The following is a 22,860-nucleotide window of genomic DNA, read 5'->3' as shown; positions in this document are numbered from 1 at the left end:
GAGGTTTGTTTTACTCACGACAGATAAACAGGCTGCAATACTAGGCACTCACACACCTCTTTCTCTCTCAAATAGACTCACCCAAATTTTTAACTTCTCTCTCTTTCTCTCTCACACACCACCGTATTTCTTTCCATCATGCATCCCTTTCTCTCTCTCTCTCACGTTTCTATCTTTCTCTGCCTCATGCACCCCTTTATCTCACACCTGTCTTTGTTCCTCACACACCTCTTTCTCATTCACGTTCATGCACACTTCTGTCTTTCACCCCCTCACACACCTCTCTGTCTTTCTCTTTCTCTCTCACATCTTTGTACATCTCTGTGTTTCTCTCTCTCTCAGACACCTTTCTATCTCACACGTGTTTGTGTGTGTGTATCTCATCCCTCTCACATACACACTGCTGCGGGGTTTTTTCTCTCACACATTTCTCTGTTTCACAACATTCCTGCATTTGTGTTTCTGCCTCTCACTAGACTCCTTGTGCGTCTCTTCCTCTCTCACACACACACATTGCTCTCGTGCACGCCACTCTCTCTCTCTCTCAGGTGCATGTGTCTCTTTCTCTTGCTCACACCCTCCCCTCACATACATGCCCCATTCTCTTACATGCACAAAGAGGGTTGCCAACCCTCCAGGATTGTCCTGCAGTCTCCAGAAATTAAATATTAATCTCCTAGTCACTGCTGCGAGAAACCCAGGAGAGAAACCCTGGGGGCATTAAAAAAGTTTTTATTTTTATTTTCTTTGAACACATTTGTTTATTAGTTATAAAAATATTGGAGATGGGGAAAAAGAGCCTGTTTGACTTGGTAGGAGGTCATGTGATGCAACCTCCAGGAATGTGTCCAACCCGATGCACAAAAGGTCTTTCAGCCCACAGTGAGCTGAGTTACATTTATTTGGCTCATCACTGCACCAGTTTGTAAATTGAAAAATTGGACCCGGCAAGAATACAGCTACTTGATTAACATAATGTACTCAACCAGATAACCCATTATCACTTGTGCCAGCAGTCAGTATAAATTGTACATTGGACATAGACCAGTGTGCATTCTTGAAAAAAAATCCACAGCAATAAAATTATTCACCTAATATTCTCCCCAAGCATCTTAAACATACTAACCTCACCAAACCAATGTTACACAAACACTGATCGTTTCCAATTATAGAAACCACAACAAGGATAATTCTTAACCTGCAAACAGGGCCACAGGTCTTCAATATCAGGGAGAGATATCCTAACTCAGAGATGAAGGCCATATCAGTTTACCACTAGCACTAAGCCTTCATCCCTGTTTTTTTATTCATTCTCGGGATGTGGGTGTCGCTGGCAAAGCCGGCTTTTATTGTCCGTCCAGGCTGACACTCCAGTGCAGTACTAAGGGCGTGCTGCACTGTCAGAGGTGCCATCTTTTGGATGTGACATTAAGCTGGGTCTGTCCTCTCAGGTGGATGAAAACGATTGCATGGCTTCGACGAAGAGCAGGGGAGTTCTCCTGCTGTCCTGGCAAATATATATCCCTCAAACAGCATCACTAAAACAGTTTATCTGATTGTTTATCACATTGCTGTTTGTGGGACCTTGCTGTGTGCAAATTTGCTGCCACGTTTCCTATTATGTCCGTGTATAATTGAGACACGGACTGCAGGAGTTGATTATAACAAGTCTTTACTGAATGGAGACAACCTGGAAACTGAAACTACAGAAGCCTGCTAGGGCCTTTTATACAGGGGTGGTCACTGCCGGTACTGCAGTCTGAGACCAGTTATTCCCTTAAAGGTACTTACACAACAATTCCTCCCCTTTTAGATAAACAGTACATAACATTCATTTAACAACTAAATAATAACTAATTACAATTACAATTACAGTTGCTAGATACATTGGTTGCAGTTAAGCAATTATAAGTTCAGTCTTTGAGGAGGCTTCCTGATTCTGTCTGGATAACGCCTCTTTGGGATATCAGGTTCTTCTGGCAAGGTTGAGTCGGGATCAATGTCGTTGTTTGGTTCGTCTGCTTCCAATATCACCGATTCTGCGGTAGATGCAATTGGTACTTCGGTTTCATCGCCAGGTGTATCAGATCGTGGTCTGGAGTTGACGTTTTCCAGTGACTCTAGAATCTGATCAGCATGGCGTCTTACAATGCTCTCTCCAACGCCCACGGTATACATTAGAGGTCCTTGCCGTGTACAGATCGTTCCTGGCTGCCATTTCTCTGTGCGGTAGTCCCGGGCCAAAACTGGTTGACCTATCTTAAAACTCCTGGTCGGCCTTTCATTCATATTCTGAAACTGCCTGTTCTCCACATCTCTTCTGACGTTTGGCTTAACCAAATCCAAGCGGCATCGTAATCTTCGATTGAAGAACATCATGGCTGGAGTTTGGTTGGTAACCGCATGTGTCACATTCCGGTAGGCAAACAAGAAGTTGTCCACCTTGTGTTGTAGGGGTATATCTTCATTACACATTGCCTTGATAGCCTTCTTGAATGTTTGAACAAACCTCTCGGCCAATCCATTAGTGGCTGGATGATATGGGGCGGATGTGTAATGCTTAACACCATTGTTCTTTAAGAACCTCTGGAACTCTTCAGACACAAACTGTGGTCCATTGTCAGAGCAAATCTGTTCAGGCAGCCCATTCCTGGCGAATGTGGTTCGTAAGACTGTGATAGTTTTTTCTGTGGTGGTTGAGGACATTTTTATTACCTCTGGCCACTTTGAATGTGCATCCACCGCAATTAAAAACATCGAGTCCATAAAGGGAGCAGCAAAATCAACGTGCACCCTTTGCCATGGAGATGAGGGCCACTCCCATGGATGTAGAGGGGCTTGTGGTGGGGTGTTTTGGACCTTCTGGCATCCTGTACAGCTCTTGGTCATCTCTTCGATTTCTCTATCGATTCCCGGCCACCACACAAACGCTCTGGCTAAGTTCTTCATTTTTACCCCTCCCAGATGACCCTCATGAAGCTCATTGAGCACTCTATCCTTCAATTTGGGTGGAATTACTACTCTGGATCCACACATCAAGGTTCCTCTGCACACTGACAGTTGTTCTCTTCTCGGCGAGAATGCTGGCAGCAGTGGTTCACCATCTGCTGGCCATCCCTTCACCGTTAAATCATAGACCCAGGAGAGTGTCGGGTCATTTCGTGTTTCCTTTTGTATGTTTGCATTCGTCACGGGGAGACATTCGACTATAGTCGAGTGGAATAACTCCACTGGATCCACTGCCAGTTCTTCTTCCACCGTCGGCAATGGTAGGTGCGACAATCCATCAGCATTCCCATGCTGTTTAGTTCCTTTGTACTCGATGTCATATTGGTGTGCCCCTAGGAAAAGGGACCACCTCTGCAGCCGTTGTGCCGTCATTATCGGTACGCCCTTCTGAGGGTTGAAAATGGAGACGAGAGGTTGATGATCAGCTAGTAGAGTAAATTTCTGACCGTGCAGGTAGTGATTGAACTTCTTCACCCCCCACACCAGGCTGAGGGCCTCCCTGTCAATCTGGGCATAGTTACGCTCGGCTGAAGTTAACGAGCATGACGCAAAAGCTATCGGCCTCTCTGAACCATCAAGGAATTTATGTGACAGTACCGCCCCAATGCCGTAGGGAAACGCATCACACGCCAGTCTTATCGATAGTGATGGGTTGTAGTGAGCCAATACTTCTCTTGAAGTGATTAGGTCCTTACTCTTCTGAAAGGCCCGCTTACATTCATCGCTCCATTTCCATGCTACTCCCGTTCGTAGTAGGGCGTTCAGTGGATGCAGAATTGTGGACAAATTCGGCAAAAACTTATGGTAGTAATTCACCAATCCGAGGAATGACCTCAGTTGCGACACATTTTCAGGCGCTGGAGCCTTAACTACCGCTTCAATTTTGTCAGGGGACTTATGCAACCCCTCTTCATCAATCACGTGGCCACAATACGATATCTGTTTCTTAAAAAACTCGCACTTGGGGCGATTGGCTCGTAGCCCATGTTCACGTAGTCTAGTGAGCACCTGCTCTAGGTTGGCAAGGTGTTCACTGTCATCTTCACCTGTCACTAGGATGTCGTCCAAGTAACACTGAGTCCCCGGAATCCCTCGCAGGACTTGTTCCATCGCTCTTTGCCATATCGCCAGAGCTGATGCTACTCCGAATACCAGTCGATTATACTGGTAAAGACCTTTGTGAGTGTTTATCGTGAGATACTTCCTAGAGGATTCTTCAACCTCCATCTGCAAATATGCTTGTGCTAGGTCAATTTTTGTAAAACGCTTCCCTCCAGATAGTGAGGCGAAGATATCTTCGATCCTTGGAAGAGGATATTGTACTGTGTGAAGGACTGGGTTCACCGTCACCTTGAAGTCCCCACAGATGCGAACCTTCCTTAGCTCCTCAGACTTATTGTTTAACATTTTCTTCATGACAGGAACGATGGGTGTCGCCCACTCGCTCCAGTCTACTTTAGATAACACACCTGCCTTCTCCAGATTCTCCAGCTCTGCCTCGACGACTGGGCGAATTGCATATGGTACCGGTCTTGCTTTGAAAAACTTGGGAATTGCATTCTCCTCTATTTTTATCGAGGCGGTTACGCCTTTAAGAGTGCCCAGTTCTTGTTGAAATACCTCTTTGGCGTCAGCTAAGATTGTTGACAATCGTCCAGGAGTGACGTCGTCATCCTTTTTACCAGCCACCGTCAGTGCCTGAATGGAGTGCCAGTCTAAACTTATCTTTCTGATCCATTCACGTCCCAATAACGGTGGTCCACCATCTTGCAGAATGTAGAGATACAATTTCCGTATTTTCTTGCCGTTGTATTCGACAGGCACCCTTATTTTTCCTCTGGGGTATACTTTTTGCCCTGTATACATCCTCAAAACAATGGATGTCTCGCTCAAGGGTATGTGTGAGAATAGCCGCTCGTAGTCTCGTCGATTCATGACGGTTAGAGCTGATCCTGTATCCAATTCCATTTTGACTTGGGACCCTGCTATCGTGAGCGTGACCCAAATGGTTCGGTGATCCTCTTTTGCGATTACGTTGTGAAGTTTGAGACAGCTTAGTCTCTTGTTCCCGGATTCACTATCGCTCATCTGGTCTTCGGAACTACTGTCCGTCATCTTTTGTACTTTCCTGTATGGTTCCTTAGTAGCCTTTTTGTTGTCGTTGGTCTTCTTCCCAGACCTTCAAACTCGTGCAATGTGTCCCATCTTTCCGCATTGCCTGCATATTTTGTCCTTGGACCAGCAGTCCTTCTGGTCATGGTTTGTTCTGCCGCAGCGATAACATTTTGCAAATCCCCGTGTCATTTCGTGGGTGCCGTATTCCTGTGGCTTTTGTTGTATTTCCGCAGCTCCCCTTGCTGCTGCTTCATACGATACTGCCACGCTGAAAGCCTTATCTAGCGTCAGCTCTTTCTCTGAGAGTAACCTCTTCTAGGTTCCTTCACTCAGGAGTCCACAGACAAATTTGTCCCGTAAGGTATCTGCCAGTCCTGCTCCGAACTGGCAGTGCTTTGATAGCTTGCATAGTTCCGTAAGGTAATCAGCATTGCTGTCATTTTTATGCTGATTTCTCCTGTGGAATTTAAATCTTTCTGCTATCAGCAGCGGTGTAGGATTTAAGTGTTCCTGTAGGATAGGAACAATTTCGTTAAAACTCTTCGCCTTCGGTTTGGCTGGAGTAATCAGGTCCCGCAATAGGCCGTACGTTCTTGCGCCCATTAAATTTAGCAATACCGATGCCTTTTTTCATTGGCTATTTCGTTTGCCTCGCAATATACCTCGACTCTTTCCACATACGTGGTCCAGTCTTCTATTGCATTATCGAAGGCAGTGATATCGCCAGTCTTTGGCATCTTGAAAATCTAAGATGGCGCCTCCCGCGCTTTGCCTTCGTCCCCGATGGATCAAAATGGCACCTCCCGCGCTTTTCCTTCTTCCCCGCCGAGTTAAGATGGTGCTCCCTCGCTTTCCCGCCGCTGCCGCTGCTCTCCGCGGTTTTTTTATTTTTCTATCACGCTTCAATATTTGCTCCGTTAATTGAAGAACTGTTCCCATCGTGGAGCGGACCCTCTGGGACACTTCCCTCCCTCTTCTTAGGTCCGAACGCTGCCCGGCTTCGAAGCACCGGCCGCGCCCTGTGTGCTCCACCCTCTCTCTCTCTCTTTGCTTCTCGACTCGCTGCCCGGCCCCGTTGCAGAGCCACCCGATCGAGCTCTAGCTCGCCGCAGCCCAGGAAGAATCAGTGCACTACCTGCCACCAGCCCGATTAGCTGGTAAACCACAGACTGGAGAACCAAGCCTGGCTCTCGACAGTCTCTCCTGCACTTTTCAATTCGATGATTTGGAGGGCGGTTGCCCACGGTCGACGCCCGTTTCTCGAGTTTCTTTGGATTTTTTTTTTTTTCTTTCTTCTGGCTTCGACCTTCAATAACGCCGCCTGAGGTGCTGCCGAGTTGCAGGTAAGTTCGTTTCTTACTCGTCACCAGTATTATGTCCGTGTATAATTGAGACAGGGACTGCAGGAGTTGATTATAACAAGTCTTTACTGAATGGAGACAACCTGGAAACTGAAACTACAGAAGCCTGCTAGGGCCTTTTATACAGGGGTGGTCACTGCCGGTACTGCAGTCTGAGACCAGTTATTCCCTTAAAGGTACATACACAACATTTCCTACATTATCAGAGTGACTACCCTTCAAAGATGTTTAATTGGCTGTAAAGAGCTTTGGGAGTCCTGAGGTCTTTGAAAGCGCTCCATAAATGCAAGCCTTGTTTTCTTTTTGAAGAAAACACATGAAGCGATTACAAGACTTGCTTCATTTCCCCAACTCCCATCACTCCAAAAATTTTAGACTAGGAGGATATTTAAAAATTAATTAATGCTGGGACAGTTGGATAGGGTTGAAATTCATCAACAAAATTGGTTTAACACCAATTTAATCAGGGTAATTGAGAGGTCTGATGACATTTACTTAAGATAAAGACCTGCTAAAGATGCTTGGGGAGAATATTAAGTGACTAATTTTATAGCTCTGGATATTTTTTCAAGAATGCACCCTGGTCCATGTCCAATGTACCAATTTATACTGATTGCTGACATAAGTGATAATGGGTTATGATTGAGTACATTATGTTAATTGAGTTAGTACGCTGTATTGTTGCCGGGTCCAATTTTTCAATTTACAAACTGGTGCAGCAATGAGCCAAAAAAAATGTAGAACTGCTCACTGCATCAATCAGTTAAAGATTGTTTTTTCTGTTGAGGTTGTATCCTCAGTGGGGCAAAAAATCCAACCATAGCAATTAGAGGGAAAGTTCATTGTAATATTTGCATACGAACAATGACGGACAGGTAAAGACTCCCTGGTCCATCGAGCCTGTCCCAAACAATTGTTATACCTTGTGTATTACAATTTATACACACCCAACCCCACCCAAAATGCTGTGATCTCCTGGGAGAGGCAAAAAAAGATAAAATCCCAGGCTAATTTGCAGAAAAAAATCTGGGAAATTCCTCTCTGACTAGTCCAGGAGATCACTCTGGCTCTAAATTCCCTGCAGTACCTACCTTCTGTAAGAGGTATTTTCCACCCCAGCCAGAAACAGGTCCAGTTCTCACTTGAAGGAATTCAGCGAATCAACATCCACCGCACGAGATGACAGCCTGTTCCAGAGTTCCACTAATTCTCAGGGAAAAGAAACACATCCTGACATCTAACTTAGATCTGGTCTTGTACAACTTAAATTTGTGATCCCTGGTCCTGCTTGTTGTGTATGTACCTTTAAGGGAATAACTGGTCTCAGACTGCAGTACCGGCAGTGACCACCCCTGTATAAAAGGCCCTAACAGGCTTCTGTAGTTTCAGTTTCCAGGTTGTCTCCATTCAGTAAAGACTTGTTATAATCAACTCCTGCAGTCCGTGTCTCAATTATACACGGACATAATACTGGCGACGAGTAAGAAACGAACTTACCTGCAACTCGGCAGCACCTCAGACGGCGTTATTGAAGGTCGAAGCCAGAAGAAAGAAAAAAAAATAATCCAAAGAAACTCGAGAAACGGGCGTCGACCGTGGGCAACCGCCCTCCAAATCATCGAATTGAAAAGTGCAGGAGAGACTGTCGAGAGCCAGGCTTGGTCTCCAGTCTGTGGTTTCCCAGCTAATCGGGCTGGTGGCAGGTAGTGCACTGATCCTTCCTGGGCTGCGGCGGGCTAGAGCTCGATCGGGTGGCTCTGCAACGGGGCCGGGCAGCGAGTCGGGAAGCAAAGTCGGGCAGCGTTCGGACCTAAGAAGAGGGAGGGAAGTGTCCCAGAGGGTCCGCTCCACGACGGGAACGGTTTTTCAATTAACGGAGCAAATATTGAAGCGCGATAGAAAAATAAAAATACTGCAGAGAGCGGTGTTGGCAGCAGCGATCAGGGAGGGGCGAAGACCATAGGGCGTCGCCATTACAGGATAGTAAAATAAATATAATCGCCAGCAACAGCGTTGGCAGCAGCGGCGGGAAAGCGCGGGAGGCGCCATCTTAACTCGGCGGGGAAGAAGGAAAAGCGCGGGAGGCGCCATTTTGATCCATCGGGGACGAAGGCAAAGCGCGGGAGGCGCCATCTTAGATTTTCAAGATGCCAAAGACTGGCGATATCACTGCCTTCGATAATGCAATAGAAGACTGGACCACGTATGTGGAAAGAGTCGAGGTATATTGCGAGGCAAACGAAATAGCCGATGAGAAAAAGGCATCGGTATTGCTAAATTTAATGGGCGCAAGAACGTACGGCCTATTGCGGGACCTGATTACTCCAGCCAAACCGAAGGCGAAGAGTTTTAATGAAATTGTTGCTATCCTACAGGAACACCTAAATCCTACACTGCTGCTGATAGCAGAAAGATTTAAATTCCACAGGAGAAATCAGCATAAAAATGAGAGCAATGCTGATTACCTTACGGAACTACGCAAGCTATCAAAGCACTGCCAGTTCGGAGCAGGACTGGCAGATACCTTACGGGACAAATTTGTCTGTGGACTCCTGAGTGAAGGAACCTAGAAGAGGTTACTCTCAGAGAAAGAGCTGACGCTAGATAAGGCTTTCAGCGTGGCAGTATCGTACAAAGCAGCAGCAAAGGGAGCTGCGGAAATACAACAAAAGCCACAGGAATACGGCACCCACGAAATGACACGGGGATTTGCAAAATGTTATCGCTGCGGCAGAACAAACCATGACCAGAAGGACTGCTGGTCCAAGGACAAAATATGCAGGCAATGCGGAAAGATGGGACACATTGCACGAGTTTGCAGGTCTGGGAAGAAGACCAACGACAACAAAAAGGCTACTAAGGAACCATACAGGAAAGTACAAAAGATGACGGACAGTAGTTCCGAAGACCAGATGAGCGATAGTGAATCCGGGAAGAAGAGACTAAGCTGTCTCAAACTTCACAACGCAATCGCAAAAGAGGATCACCGAACCATTTGGGTCACCCTCACGATAGCAGGGTCCCAAGTCAAAATGGAATTGGATACAGGATCAGCTCTAATCACCATGAATCGACAAGACTATGAGCGGCTATTCTCACACATACCCTTGAGAGAGACATCCATTGTCTTGAGGACGTATACGGGGCAAAAAGTATACCCCAGAGGAAAAATAAGGGTGCCTGTCGAATACAACGGCAAGAAAATACGGAAATTGTATCTCTACATTCTGCAAGATGGTGGACCACCGTTATTGGGACGTGAATGGATCAGAAAGATAAGTTTAGACTGGCACTCCATTCAGGCACTGACGGTGGCTGGTAAAAAGGATGACGACGTCACTCCTGGACGATTGTCAACAATCTTAGCTGACGCCAAAGAGGTACTTCAACAAGAACTGGGCACTCTTAAAGGCGTAACCGCCTCGATAAAAATAGAGGAGAATGCAATTCCCAAGTTTTTCAAAGCAAGACCGGTACCATATGCAATTCGCCCAGCCGTCGAGGCAGAGCTGGAGAATCTGGAGAAGGCAGGTGTGTTATCTAAGGTAGACTGGAGCGAGTGGGCGACACCCATCGTTCCTGTCATGAAGAAAACGTTAAACAATAAGTCTGAGGAGCCAAGGAAGGTTCGCATCTGTGGGGACTTCAAGGTGACGGTGAACCCAGTCCTTCACACAGTACAATATCCTCTTCCAAGGATCGAAGATATCTTCACCTCACTATCTGGAGGGAAGCGTTTTACAAAAATCGACCTAGCACAAGCATATTTGCAGATGGAGGTTGAAGAATCCTCTAGGAAGTATCTCACGATAAACACTCACAAAGGTCTTTACCAGTATAATCGACTGGTATTCGGAGCAGCATCAGCTCTGGCGATATGGCAAAGAGCGATGGAACAAGTCCTGCAAGGGATTCCGGGGACTCAGTGTTACTTGGACGACATCCTAGTGACAGGTGAAGATGACAGTGAACACCTTGCCAACCTAGAGCAGGTGCTCACTAGACTACGTGAACATGGGCTACGAGCCAATCGCCCCAAGTGCGAGTTTTTTAAGAAACAGACATCGTATTGTGGCCACGTGATTGATGAAGAGGGGTTGCATAAGTCCCCTGACAAAATTGAAGCGGTAGTTAAGGCTCCAGCGCCTGAAAATGTGTCGCAACTGAGGTCATTCCTCGGATTGGTGAATTACTACCATAAGTTTTTGCCGAATTTGTCCACAATTCTGCATCCACTGAACGCCCTACTACGAACGGGAGTAGCATGGAAATGGAGCGATGAATGTAAGCGGGCCTTTCAGAAGAGTAAGGACCTAATCACTTCAAGAGAAGTATTGGCTCAGTACAATCCATCACTACCTGCACGGTCAGAAATTTACTCTACTAACTGATCATCAACCTCTCATCTCCATTTTCAACCCTCAGAAGGGCGTGCCGATAATGACGGCACAACGGCTACAGAGGTGGACCCTTTTCCTAGGGGCACACCAGTATGACATCGAGTACAAAGGAACTAAACAGCATGGGAATGCTGATGGATTGTCGCGCCTACCGTTGCCGACGGTGGAAGAAGAACTGGCAGTGGACCCAGTGGAGTTATTCCACTCGACTATAGTCGAATGTCTCCCTGTGACGAATGCAAACATACAAAAGGAAACACGAAATGACCCGACACTCTCCTGGGTCTATGATTTAACGGTGAAGGGATGGCCAGCAGATGGCGAACCACTGCTGCCAGCATTCTCGCCGAGAAGAGAACAGCTGTCAGTGTGCAGAGGAACCTTGATGTGTGGATCCAGAGTAGTAATTCCACCCAAATTGAAAGGATAGAGTGCTCAATGAGCTTCATGAGGGTCATCTGGGAGGGGTAAAAATGAAGAACTTAGCCAGAGCGTTTGTGTGGTGGCCGGGAATCGATAGAGAAATCGAAGAGATGACCAAGAGCTGTACAGGATGCCAGAAGGTCCAAAACGCCACACCACAAGCCCCTCTACATCCATGGGAGTGGCCCTCATCTCCATGGCAAAGGGTGCACATTGATTTTGCTGGTCCCTTTATGGACTCGATGTATTTAATTGCGGTGGATGCACATTCAAAGTGGCCAGAGGTAATAAAAATGTCCTCAACCACCACAGAAAAAACTATCACAGTCTTACGAACCATATTCGCCAGGAATGGGCTGCCTGAACAGATTTGCTCTGACAATGGACCACAGTTTGTGTCTGAAGAGTTCCGGAGGTTCTTAAAGAACAATGGTGTTAAGCATTACACATCCGCCCCCATATCATCCAGCCACTAATGGATTGGCCGAGAGGTTTGTTCAAACATTCAAGAAGGCTATCAAGGCAATGTGTAATGAAGATATACCCCTACAACACAAGGTGGAGAACTTCTTGTTTGCCTACCGGAATGCGACACATGCGGTTACCAACCAAACTCCAGCCATGATGTTCTTCAATCGAAGACTACGATGCCGCTTGGATTTGGTTAAGCCAAACGTCAGAAGAGATGTGGAGAACAGGCAGTTTCAGAATAAGAATAAAAGCCGACCAGGAGTTTTGAGATAGGTCAACCAGTTTTGGCCCGGGACTACAGCACAGAGAAATGGCAGCCAGGAACGATCTGCACACGCCAAGGACCTCTAATGTATACCGTGGATGTTGGAGAGAGCATTGTAAGATGCCATGCTGACCAGATTCTAGAGTCACTGGAAAGCGTCAACTCCACACCACGATCTGATACATCTGGCGATGAAACCGAAGTACCAATTGCATCTACCGCAGAATCGGTGATATTGGAAGCAGACGAACCAAACAACGACATTGATCCCGACTCAACCTTGCCAGAAGAACCTGATATCCCAAAGAGGCGTTATCCAGACAGAATCAGAAGCCTCCTCAAAGACTGAACTTATAATTGCTTAACTTCAACCAATGTATCTCGCAACCGTAATTGTAATTGTAATTAGTTATTATTTAGTTGTTAAATGAATGTTATGTACTGTTTATCTAAAAGGGGAGGAATTGTTGTGTATGTACCTTTAAGGGAATAACTGGTCTCAGACTGCAGTACCGGCAGTGACCACCCCTGTATAAAAGGCCCTAGCAGGCTTCTGTAGTTTCAGTTTCCAGGTTGTCTCCATTCAGTAAAGACTTGTTATAATCAACTCCTGCAATCCGTGTCTCAATTATACACGGACATAATACTGCCTAACCTATTTAATTGAAGCAAACTGTCAACTGGACCATAATCTATTCCCTTCATTAACTTATAAACCTCAATCATAGAATCATAGCCTGGTTACAGCACAGAAGGAGGCCATTCGGCCTGTCGAGCCCGTGCCAGCTCTCTACAAAAGCACTTCAGCTTGTCCCACTTCCCCGCCCTTTCCCCGTAGCCCTGAAAATATTTTTCCTTCAGGTACTTACCCAATTCCCTTTTGAAAGCCACGATTAAGCTGCCTCCTCCACCCACTCAGGGGGCTGGATTTTGCCAGCCCTGGGGAGGCGAGTTTGGAGGCGAAACTGCCGGGAAAATGGCAGAATCTGGGGGCGGGTACCCATCCCGCCCCCAACCTGCCTCCGGGCCATCTTCCCAGGAGGCGGGTAGCCGACCCACGCCGGGTCCCGTCTCCTGGAGGCGGGAAGGGGATTACAGCCACTTAACTGCCTGTTAACAGGTAGTTAACAGGCAGTTAAGAGGATTATCCCCATTTTTCCAGTCGAGGCACGGGCTTCCCAACGTCATGAAACCCTGCTAGGGTCATCGAGGCGAGCAGTGGGTCTGCGTGGGTCGGAGGGGTGCAAAAGTGCTCTGTGGAGGTAAGTGATGGGTGCAAGTGTGGAGAGGGGAGTATGTGAGGTGAGTGAAAAGTGATAGAAAATGTTTACTTACCTTTGTTTCTTCCTGCAGGCTTCAACAGTTGGGGATCCGAAGAGTCCGGCATCTCACCGGCAGAGATGACAGAATGGCTGCTGCATTTACCGATGCAGCAACCATCTGATTTCTGCTCATAAAAGAGGTTTGATGAGTCTTGAATACAAGGATGTCAAACAATGACAATTCATCTGTCAAAAATTTTTGACAGATGAAACGCCATACGCTGACGTTCTCTGTAACCGGCTTCCCCTTAATTGGCCTGCTAAACCCGCTGGGTCAATCAAGGGAAAATAGCGTGGGTTGGCCACAAGTTGATGGAGGCGGGACTAAAACCTGACAAGCAGCAGCCTCCAATGCGCCCCCATTGACAAAATCCAGCCCAGGCAGTGCATTCCAGATCCTTACCACTCGCTGCATAAAGATGTTTTTCCTCATGTCGCCTCATGTATAATCAGATCACCTAGAAGTCTATGCTCCTCTAGAGTGAAGAGTCCCAACTCATTTAACCTATCTTGATAACTAAAATGCTTTAGACTGGGAATTAGTCTAGTGGTCCTCCTCTGCACCCTCTCCAAAGCCTCAAAATCACCCTCCATGTGAGGAGACGAAAACTGGACACAGTATTCCAAGTGCAGCCTGACTAAGGTCTTGTACAAGGACAAAGTAGTATGTCTTGTCTTATACTCAATTGTCCTATGGATTAACTCCAACACCCAGTTTGCTCTAGCTATCGCTTCATGGCATTGCTCAAGTACCTTTAAGGATTTATGCACTAGAATGCTCAAATCTATTTCTATCTCCACCTTCTTTAATGCCTTTCCCTGAAGGGCGTATGAATGTTGAGCATTTGTCCTGTCCACATGCATAACACTGCACTTATCTAAATTATACATCATTTTCCAGTCATGAGCCCAATCTCCAAACACATGAAGATCTGCCTGAAGCAGACGAGCGTCATCTACAGTCCTAACACTCGCACAGATCTTCGTATCATCTGCAAATTTGCAGATTGTGCCCCCAACACCTTCATCCAGATCAATAATAAAAATAGTAAAGAGCAGTGGTCTCAACACCGATCCCTGCAGGACACCACTGGTGACCAATCTCCAAACAGATCCAAATCCATCTATAACTACTTTTGCCTACGTCCTGCCAGACAATTCTCAATCCAGCTCAATATATTACCACTGAGGCTTCGATCTTATACAGAAGCCTCTTATGCAGTACCTCATCAAAAGCTTTTTGGAAGTCTAAGTAGGCAATGTCTACTGGGTTTCCCTCAACCACCAACTTTGTAACTTCTTCAAAAAATACAATTAGATTTGTAACACATGACCTTTTTATGAAGCCATGTTGAGTGTCCCCGATGTATCCCTCTCTATCTAAGCATTCATATATTGCACCCTTAATGATTCCCTCAAGCATCTTATCTATTACTGATGTCAAACTAATGGGCCTACAGTTACCCAGGTCTGTCTTGTCACCTTTTTTAAAGTTGGGGACTACATTAGCTTCCTTCCAGTCTATAGGAACCATTCCAGAGTGCAGTGAGCCATTAAAAATAAAGGCTAGGGACTCACACAGCACATGTCCCATCTCCCTGAGGACCCTCGGGTGGATATCATCTGGCCCAGCTGCTCTTTCTATTTTCAAGTTCTTAATTCTTTCTAAAACAATGACCCAGAAATTGGTGTCGGGGGCTTCCCGCGGGTGCAAACCCCCGACCTACACTTACATAGCTCGCCGACAGTTGAAGCCTGGCCCTGCGTGGATTTCCTGTCAGTGGCCCGGTTCAGCTCCCGGCGCGCTGTGCTTGCGTAATCCAGCGGTGTAGTTAGTTCGATGAGCTGGCTGGGATCACGTGAGCACTGGGCAACCAATCAGAGGTTGCAAAAGTTCATTCATGAGTTTGATAGTAAGAACTGTCAAACTCATGAAAACTCTGGGCGCCCAAAACAGTACTTAAACTTCAAATAAAAGTAAAAAAAAAATCCCACTAATTAAATGAACTATTAATAACTGTAAAAAAAACTAATTTAAACAATTATTGAAATTAAAAAATTTTTTTTTTTTAAACTAATCGGGCCTAAAAATACACTTACCTTACTGTAAAGTCTTTAAAAATAATAAACCTGTGGAATAAAATTTCTAACTTTAATTAATATACCACTTACCTTTTAAAACTAAGTACTTACGTCTGCTTTTTTCTCGCGTAAAAACTGGAGGCCTTATCGCACGGGCAACCCTGTAATAAAAAAGGAATTTCAGCGCGCACGCGCAGACTCCAGCGCGCACGCGTTCGACCTCTAAACCCCTTGGTTCAGAGGAAAGGAAATGCTGGTTTTCCACGCATGCACTGTGCATGCTGAAAACTGGCACTTCCATCGGGCCCACGCGTGAGTACACGGTGCTTTCTCACGCGTTGGGACCCGAATTACTGGGCCAATATGTTCATCTATGTTAATATTACTAGTTTTGTTAGTCACATTATTAAATTCTAATAGTTGAACATCATCTTCAAGGGTGAAGACCGATGCAAAGTACTCATTTAATATTTCCGCCATACCCAGTGAGTCCTTTGTAATAACAACAGAAAATGCTGGAAAAACTCAACAGGCCAGGCAACATCCGTGGAGAGAGAAACAGAGTTAACGTTTCAGGTCGAAGACCCTTCGTCAGATCTGAGAAAAAAGCAGGAAATGAAACAGATTAAAAAGCAAGTTTGGGGGCTGGGAAATGGGGGAGGGGATGAAAGAACAAAAGGGAAGGTCTGTGAGAGGTGAAAAGACATTAAGAGATATTCAAGGCGAGATGAGATGGTAATAGGACAGGTAAAGAAACAAAGGATGGCTCTAGATGAAGTGTGAAATACGTTGGCAGAATGAAAGACAGCTGCCATGTGGGAGATAAAAAAAAGGAAAAGGCACAAACCAAAAGTGTGGATAAAAAATATATAAAAATATGATAGGGGCCGAGGGTATGATCTGAAATTGTTGAGCTCGATATTGAGTCCGGAAGGCTGTAAAGTGCCTAATCCGTAGATGAGGTGCTGTTCCTCGAGCTTACGCTGAGCTTCCGTGGAACAATGCTAGAGGCCGAGGACGGTGAGGTCTGAGTGGGAATGGAGCAGTGAATTGAAATGACAGGCGACCGGAAGCTCGGGGTCACCCTTACAGACTGAAGGGAGGTGTTCCGCAAAGTGGTCTCCCAATCTGCGTTTGGTCTCCCCAATGTAGAGGAGACCACATCGTGAGCAGCGAATACAACATACTAGATTGCAAGAAGTACAAGTAAATCGCTATTTCACCTGGAAGGGATGTTTGGGGCCCTGGACAGTGGGAAGGGGGGAGGTATAAGGGTAGGTGTTGCATCTCCTGCGCTTACACGGGAATGTGCTGGGCGAAGGGGAAGGGGTGCTGGGGGTGATAGAGGAGTGGACTAGGGTGTCTCGGAGGGAGCGGTCCCTACGGAATGCTGAAAGGGGAGGGGAGGGGAAGATGCGTTTGGTGGTGGGAACATGTTGGAGGTCGCGGAAATGGCGGAGGATGATCCGTTGAATGTGGAGGATGGTGGGGTGAAAGGTGAGGACAAGGGGAACCCTATCGTGGTTCCGGGAGGGAGGGGCAGGGGTGAGGGCAGAAGTGCGGGAGATAGAATGGACACGGTCGAGGGCCGTGTCAACCATGGTAGAGGGGAATCCTCGGTTGAGGAAAAAGGAAGACATGTCGGAAGCACTGATGTGGAAGGTGGCATCATCGGAGCAGATGCAGCGGAGACGGAGAAACTGGGAGAATGGAATAGAGTCCTTACAGGAGGCGAGGTGGGAGAAAGTGTAGTCCAGGTAGCTGTGGGAGTCAGTGGGCTTGTAGTGAATGTTGGTCAATAATCTATCCCCAGAGATGGCGACAGAGAAGTCGAGGAAGGGAAGGGAAGAGTCAGAGATGGACCATGTGAAGGTGAGGGAAGGGAGTCCTTTGTAACTTGTCCTTGAATACCCTTCAATGGCCCTAATAACGGTGGCAGCTGTCAATATTGTAGTATGTCTTTTACTCCTGTGATGAAGGCCTTATCAGTTTCCCACTAGCACTAAATCTGCTGGAAAAACTCTCCCAGCTCTTTGTGGTTTTGCAAGTGATCTTAAGCATGCCCACTAGCCCTCATAAATTTGCAGGAGATCCTCTTGTGAGATTGTAACCACTTCTCCATCTGCCTCAGGGTCTTGTATCTATCATTCTCTTGTTTTCAAATGTCAGCTTAACTCAAATGGTAGAGCTCTCACCAGAATCAGAAAGTTGTGTGTTCAAGCCTCACTCTAGTGCTTAAGAATGGAATCTAGGCTCAAACGGCAGTGGAGTGCTGCATTGTCAAAGGTGCTGCCATCAGCTGAGATAAGAAACCGAGGCCATGCCTTCCTGCTCTGGTAGTTCAGGTGGATGTAAAAGATCCCATGGCACTATTCGAAGAGTGGGTTGTACCAATGTTCTGGCCAGCATTCCTCCCTCAACCAACACCACATAACACAGATTAACATGTCATTTGTCACATTGCTGTTTGCAAATTGGCTGCTGCTTTTGTCTACAAAACACAAAACAACAATGAAAATACTTATAGTAATGCATTGTATATGAAATGCTTTGGGAGATGTGATCTGGTGCGATATATAAATGCAAGTTCTTTCTCTCATTCTCAAGCAAAAGCAAACACAAATTGAGCTGTGAAGAGAAAAAGGATGAAAATAAGGGATAAAGTGGGAAGATTAAATTAATACCACTTGACCCTTCCCCGGTGACCATGGGGGTGATTTTGCCAATGGGGAGCTTTTGGAGGCGGGATTCCCACTTGTCGGGTTTCAGTCCCGCCTCCATCAACTTCTGGCCAACCCACGCTATTTTCCCTTGATTGACCTTGTTAAGCACGCCCAGCGAGCTTAGCAGGCCAATTAAGGGAAAGCCGGTTACAGAGAACGTCAACGTATGACGTTTCATATGTCAAAATTTTAACAGATGAATTGTAAGGGGAATAGATAGGTGTTTCTGCGGTCGCAAACGAGACTCCAGGATGGTGTGTTGCCTTCCTGGTGCAAGGGTCAAGGAAGTCTCAGACCGGCTGCAGAACATCTTGGAAGGGGAGGGTGAACAGCCAGTTGTCGTGGTGCATATAGGCACCAACGATATAGGTAAAAAGCGGGATGAGGTCCTAAAAGCGGAATATAGGGAGTTAGGAGGTAAATTAAAAAATAGGACCTCGAAGGTAGTAATCTCAGGATTGCTACCAGTGCCACGTGCTAGTCAGAGCAGAAATAGAAGGATATTTCAGATGAATACGTGGCTAGAGGAATGGTGCAAGGGGGAGGGATTCAAGTTCCTGGGACATTGGAACCGGTTCTGGCGGAGGTGGGACCAGTTCAAACCGGACGGTTTGCACCTGGGCAGGGCTGGAACCGATGTCCTAGGGGGAGTGTTTGCTAGTGCTCTGGGGGAGGGTTTAAACTAAAATGGCAGGGGGTTGGGAACCTGAGCAGGGAGACAGAGGAAAGGGAAACAAGGATAAAAGCAAAAGATAGGAAGGAGAAAAACAAAAGTGACAGTCAGAGAAATCAACGGTTTAAATCAAATGTGGCCACAGTAAATAATAATTCTAATAGGTCTAAGAGCATTAAAAAAACAAGCCTGAAGTCTTTGTGTCTTAATGCGAGGAGCATTCATAATAAGGCGGATGAATTGGCTGCGTAAATAGAGGTAAACGAATATGATTTGGTTGGGATTACGGAAACGTGGCTCAAGGATGGCCAAGGCTGGGAATTCAACATCCAGGGGTATTCGATATTCAGGAAAGATAGGCAAAAAGGAAAGGGAGGTGGGGTAGCATTACTGGTTAAAGAAGGGATTAACACAATTGTAAGGAAGGATATTAGCTCTGATGATATGGAATCTGTATGGGTAGAATTGAGAAATACTAAGGGGCAGAAAACGTTAGTGGGAGTGGTATATCGACCTCCAAACAGTAAAGCGGAGGTTGGCGATGGCATTAAAAGGGAAATTAAAGAAGCGTGCAATAAGGGCACAGCAGTCATCATGAGTGACTTTAATCTACATATAGATTGGGCTAACCAAATTAGTAAGAATACTGTGGAGGAGGAATTCCTGGTGTGTTTACGGGATGGTTTCCTGGACCAATATGTCGAGGAACCAACCAGAGATCAGGCCATCTTAGACTGGGTATTATGTAACGAGAAAGGATTAATTAGCAATCTTGTTGTACGAGGCCCCTTGGGTCGGAGCGATCATAATATGATCAAATTCTTCATTAAGATGGAGAATGAAGTAGTTGACTCAGAGACTAGGGTCCTCAATTTAAATAAAGGAAACTACGATGGTCTGAGGAGCAAGTTGGGTAGGATTGATTGGGGAATGTCACTCAAAGGGTTGACAGTGGATAGGCAATGGCAAACATTCAAAGACCGAATGGATGAACTACAGAATTTGTTCATCCCAGTTTGGCATAAAAATAAAACAAAAACGGTGACTCAACCGTGGCTAACAAGGGAAATTAGGGCTAGCATAAGATCCAAGGAGAGGACATATAAATTGGCCAGAAAAAGCAATAATCCTGAGGATTGGGAGCAGTTTAGGATTCATCAAAGGAAGACAAAGGGATTAATTAAGAAAGGGAAAATAGAATATGAGAGTAAGCTTGCAGGGAACATAAAAACTGACTGTAAAAGCTTTTATAGATATGTGAAGAGAAAAAGATTGGTGAAGTCAAGCGTAGGTCCCTTGCAGTCAGAATCAGGGGAATTTATAATGGGGAACAAAGAAATGGCAGACCAACTAAATACATATTTTGGTTCTGTCTTCACAAAGGGGGACACAAATAACCTCTCAGAGATGCTGGGGGACATAGGGTCTGATGAAAGGGTAGAACTGAAAGAAATCAGTATTTGTAGGGAAATGGTGTTAGAAAAATTGATGGGACTGAAGGCCGATAAATCCCCAGGGCCTGATAATCTACAGCCTAGGGTACTTAAGGAAGTGGCCCTAGAAATAGTAGATGCATTGCTGGTCATCTTCCAGAACTCGATAGACTCTGGAACAGTACCCATGGATTGGAGGGTAGCTAATGTTACCCCACTATTCAAAAATGGTGGTAGAGAAAAAGCGGGGAATTATAGACCGGTAAGCCTGACATCGATAGTGGGCAAAATGCTAGAGCCCATTATTATCTATTATTTTATTTTATTTATTTTTTATCTATCTATATATATATAAATAAAGCGGTCGGTCTGTCTGTCATTCCGTCTGTCTGTCTGTCTTGAATAAACTCGAAAGTTATAGAGTGTACCTACACGTGTGTTACATCAAAAGAAAGCTTACGATTCCAGAACCGTCATAAGCGTATTTACGTTTCGGCCAGACAAAAATTGCGCCCGCGGTATCCAAAAAACGTTCAACATTCCGCTCATTAGCATCGAGTGACGTCGAGGTCGACCAAACGTACGGTCGAGCGACCCGACTGTCGACCAATCGCTGCGTGGCGGGGGCGGGTTCCTGGCACTTGCGGGCGAGCCCTCCTAGAGTCGATTGACGGGATGATTGACCAATCCTACGCTTCGGTGACCTGACGGTCGACCAATCGGTGCGTGTGTGGGCGGGCCTTATCATTCTGAACCAAGGTGAGTAGCCGCCATCTTGATTCCAAACTTTTCATTTCTTTTTCCCGCTTTCTGCGTGTTTCTTTTCAAATCTATATTTCCAGCAAAAAAGAAGTTGCTTTTAAAACACACATTGTTTTTAAAAAAAGTTAATTAATTTGTAAATCTTTTCTGTAACAGCTGGAATTTTCCTACCTTTAACCGTTTTTCCAGACCTGTAAGCCTGGGCCTCTGTTGCCCAGCCACGCCCGAGCTAGGCACCTCCCGTCGCGCTGAACATGCGGCTCGCGATCTCCGCCATCTTTGTGAAGGCTGGAGGGGGCGGGCCTGAGCTGAGCGTCACCACCCGCCCCGCCATGTTAGTAAAGGCGGGTGGGGCAGGAGTCAGCGCGCGCGACTTGAGTCCGGCTGGGCCTCACGCGGTAGGTTGCGCGGCGGCGTCTCTCTCTCTGCTCTTGAAGCCGGCTCGGGCGGGGGGCGGGACTCGGGAGATCGGGCCTCCGGAGATCGGGGGGGGGGCGAGCCTCGGGAGATCGGGGGGGGCGAGCCTCGGGAGATCGGGGGGGCGGGGCTCGGGAGATCGGGCCTCGGAGATCGGCGCTCGGGAGATCGGGGGGCGGGGTGCGGGGCTCGGGAGATCGGGCCTCGTGAGATCCGGCCTCAGGAGGGCGGGGCTCGGGACATCACGGGGCGGGGCTCGGGGACTTCCCCCTCTCCCCTCCCCTCCCCTCCCACCCCTCTCCCTCCCCTCCCCCTTCCCCCCCTCCCCCCCTCCCCTCCCCCCTTCCCCCCTCCCCTCCCCCCTTTCACCCCCTCCCCTCCCCCCCTTTCACCCCCTCCCCTCCCCCTCCCCTCCCCCCCACTCTCCCTCCCCCCTCCCCTCCCCCCCTCCACTTACCCCCTCCCTCCCCTCCCCCCGCCCCTCCTCCCTCCCCTCCCCTTCCCCCCCTCTTCCCCCCTCCCCTCCTGCCCTCCCACCCTCTTCCCACCCTCTCCCCCCTTCCCCCGCTCTTCCCCCCAGTCGCTCTCTCTCTTCCCCGTCGCTCTCTGTCTTCCCCCCAGTCGCTCTCTCTCTTCCCCCCAGTCGCTCTCTCTCTTCCCCCAGTCACTCTCTCTCTTCCCCCAGTCACTCTCTCTCTCTCTTCCAACAACAACATGCCCTCAAAAGACCCTCGGCACCGCCGGGCACTTCGGCTAGTATATATATAAAAGGATCGTTCTGTCTGTGTGTATGTCCGGGCATCACTCAAAAGTTATAGAGCGTACCTACGCATACGTTATATCAAAGAAAGCTTATGATTACGGGAGCGTCTTAGGTATATTTACTTTTTGATCAGACAAAAATTGTTCGGACAGTATACAAAAAACCTTCAAAATTCCGTTCATTAGCCCGCTCATTAGCGGTTGACCAATCCTACGGGGGAATTAGCGTTGAGTGACGTGATGGTTGACCAATCATACGGGGGAATCCGTTCAGTAGCATTGAGTGACGTGAAGGTTGACCAATCCTATGGGGGGAGCGCGCTGCGTCACGGGGGGCATTTCATGGCGTTTGTGGGCGGGGCTTAATCTTTCAAACTGCCGTTAATTCGGCCATCTTGATTTTTCTGCATCTCCTTCCCTCTCTCCTTCTCTCTCTCTCTCTCTCCTCTTCCCTCTCTCTCTCCTTCCCCCTCTCTCTCTTGCTGTGAGTGCGGGACCGGGAAAACCGGGGCTTTCCAACGAGCCGTCCCCGACCGAAATCGGACACCTGGAGTCCGCAGCGAAAGGCGTTCGTCTGCCGTTTGCAGAGTGAGTGAGGGGGAAGCAGGGCCCGGCGAGGGCACCGAGTGCCCGTCTTTTCAG

At 47.1% G+C, this 22,860-nt stretch overlaps 1 protein-coding gene across 1 annotated transcript in view; it reads left to right on the top strand.

The window, feature by feature from the left end:
• The window catches only part of hydin (HYDIN axonemal central pair apparatus protein), a 946,920-nt gene that overhangs the window by 658,706 nt on the left and 265,354 nt on the right, over nt 1-22,860 (top strand). The gene's annotated exons all lie outside the window — the stretch shown is intronic.

The sequence above is a fragment of the Somniosus microcephalus genome, chromosome 6, assembly GCF_052327205.1.
Source record: "Somniosus microcephalus isolate GS21.2 chromosome 6, FLI_Smic_1.0, whole genome shotgun sequence".
Classification (NCBI taxonomy): Eukaryota; Metazoa; Chordata; class Chondrichthyes; order Squaliformes; family Somniosidae; genus Somniosus; species Somniosus microcephalus.
The sequence above is the reverse complement of the archived record's forward strand: the minus strand, read 5'-3'. Positions and strand labels throughout refer to the sequence as shown.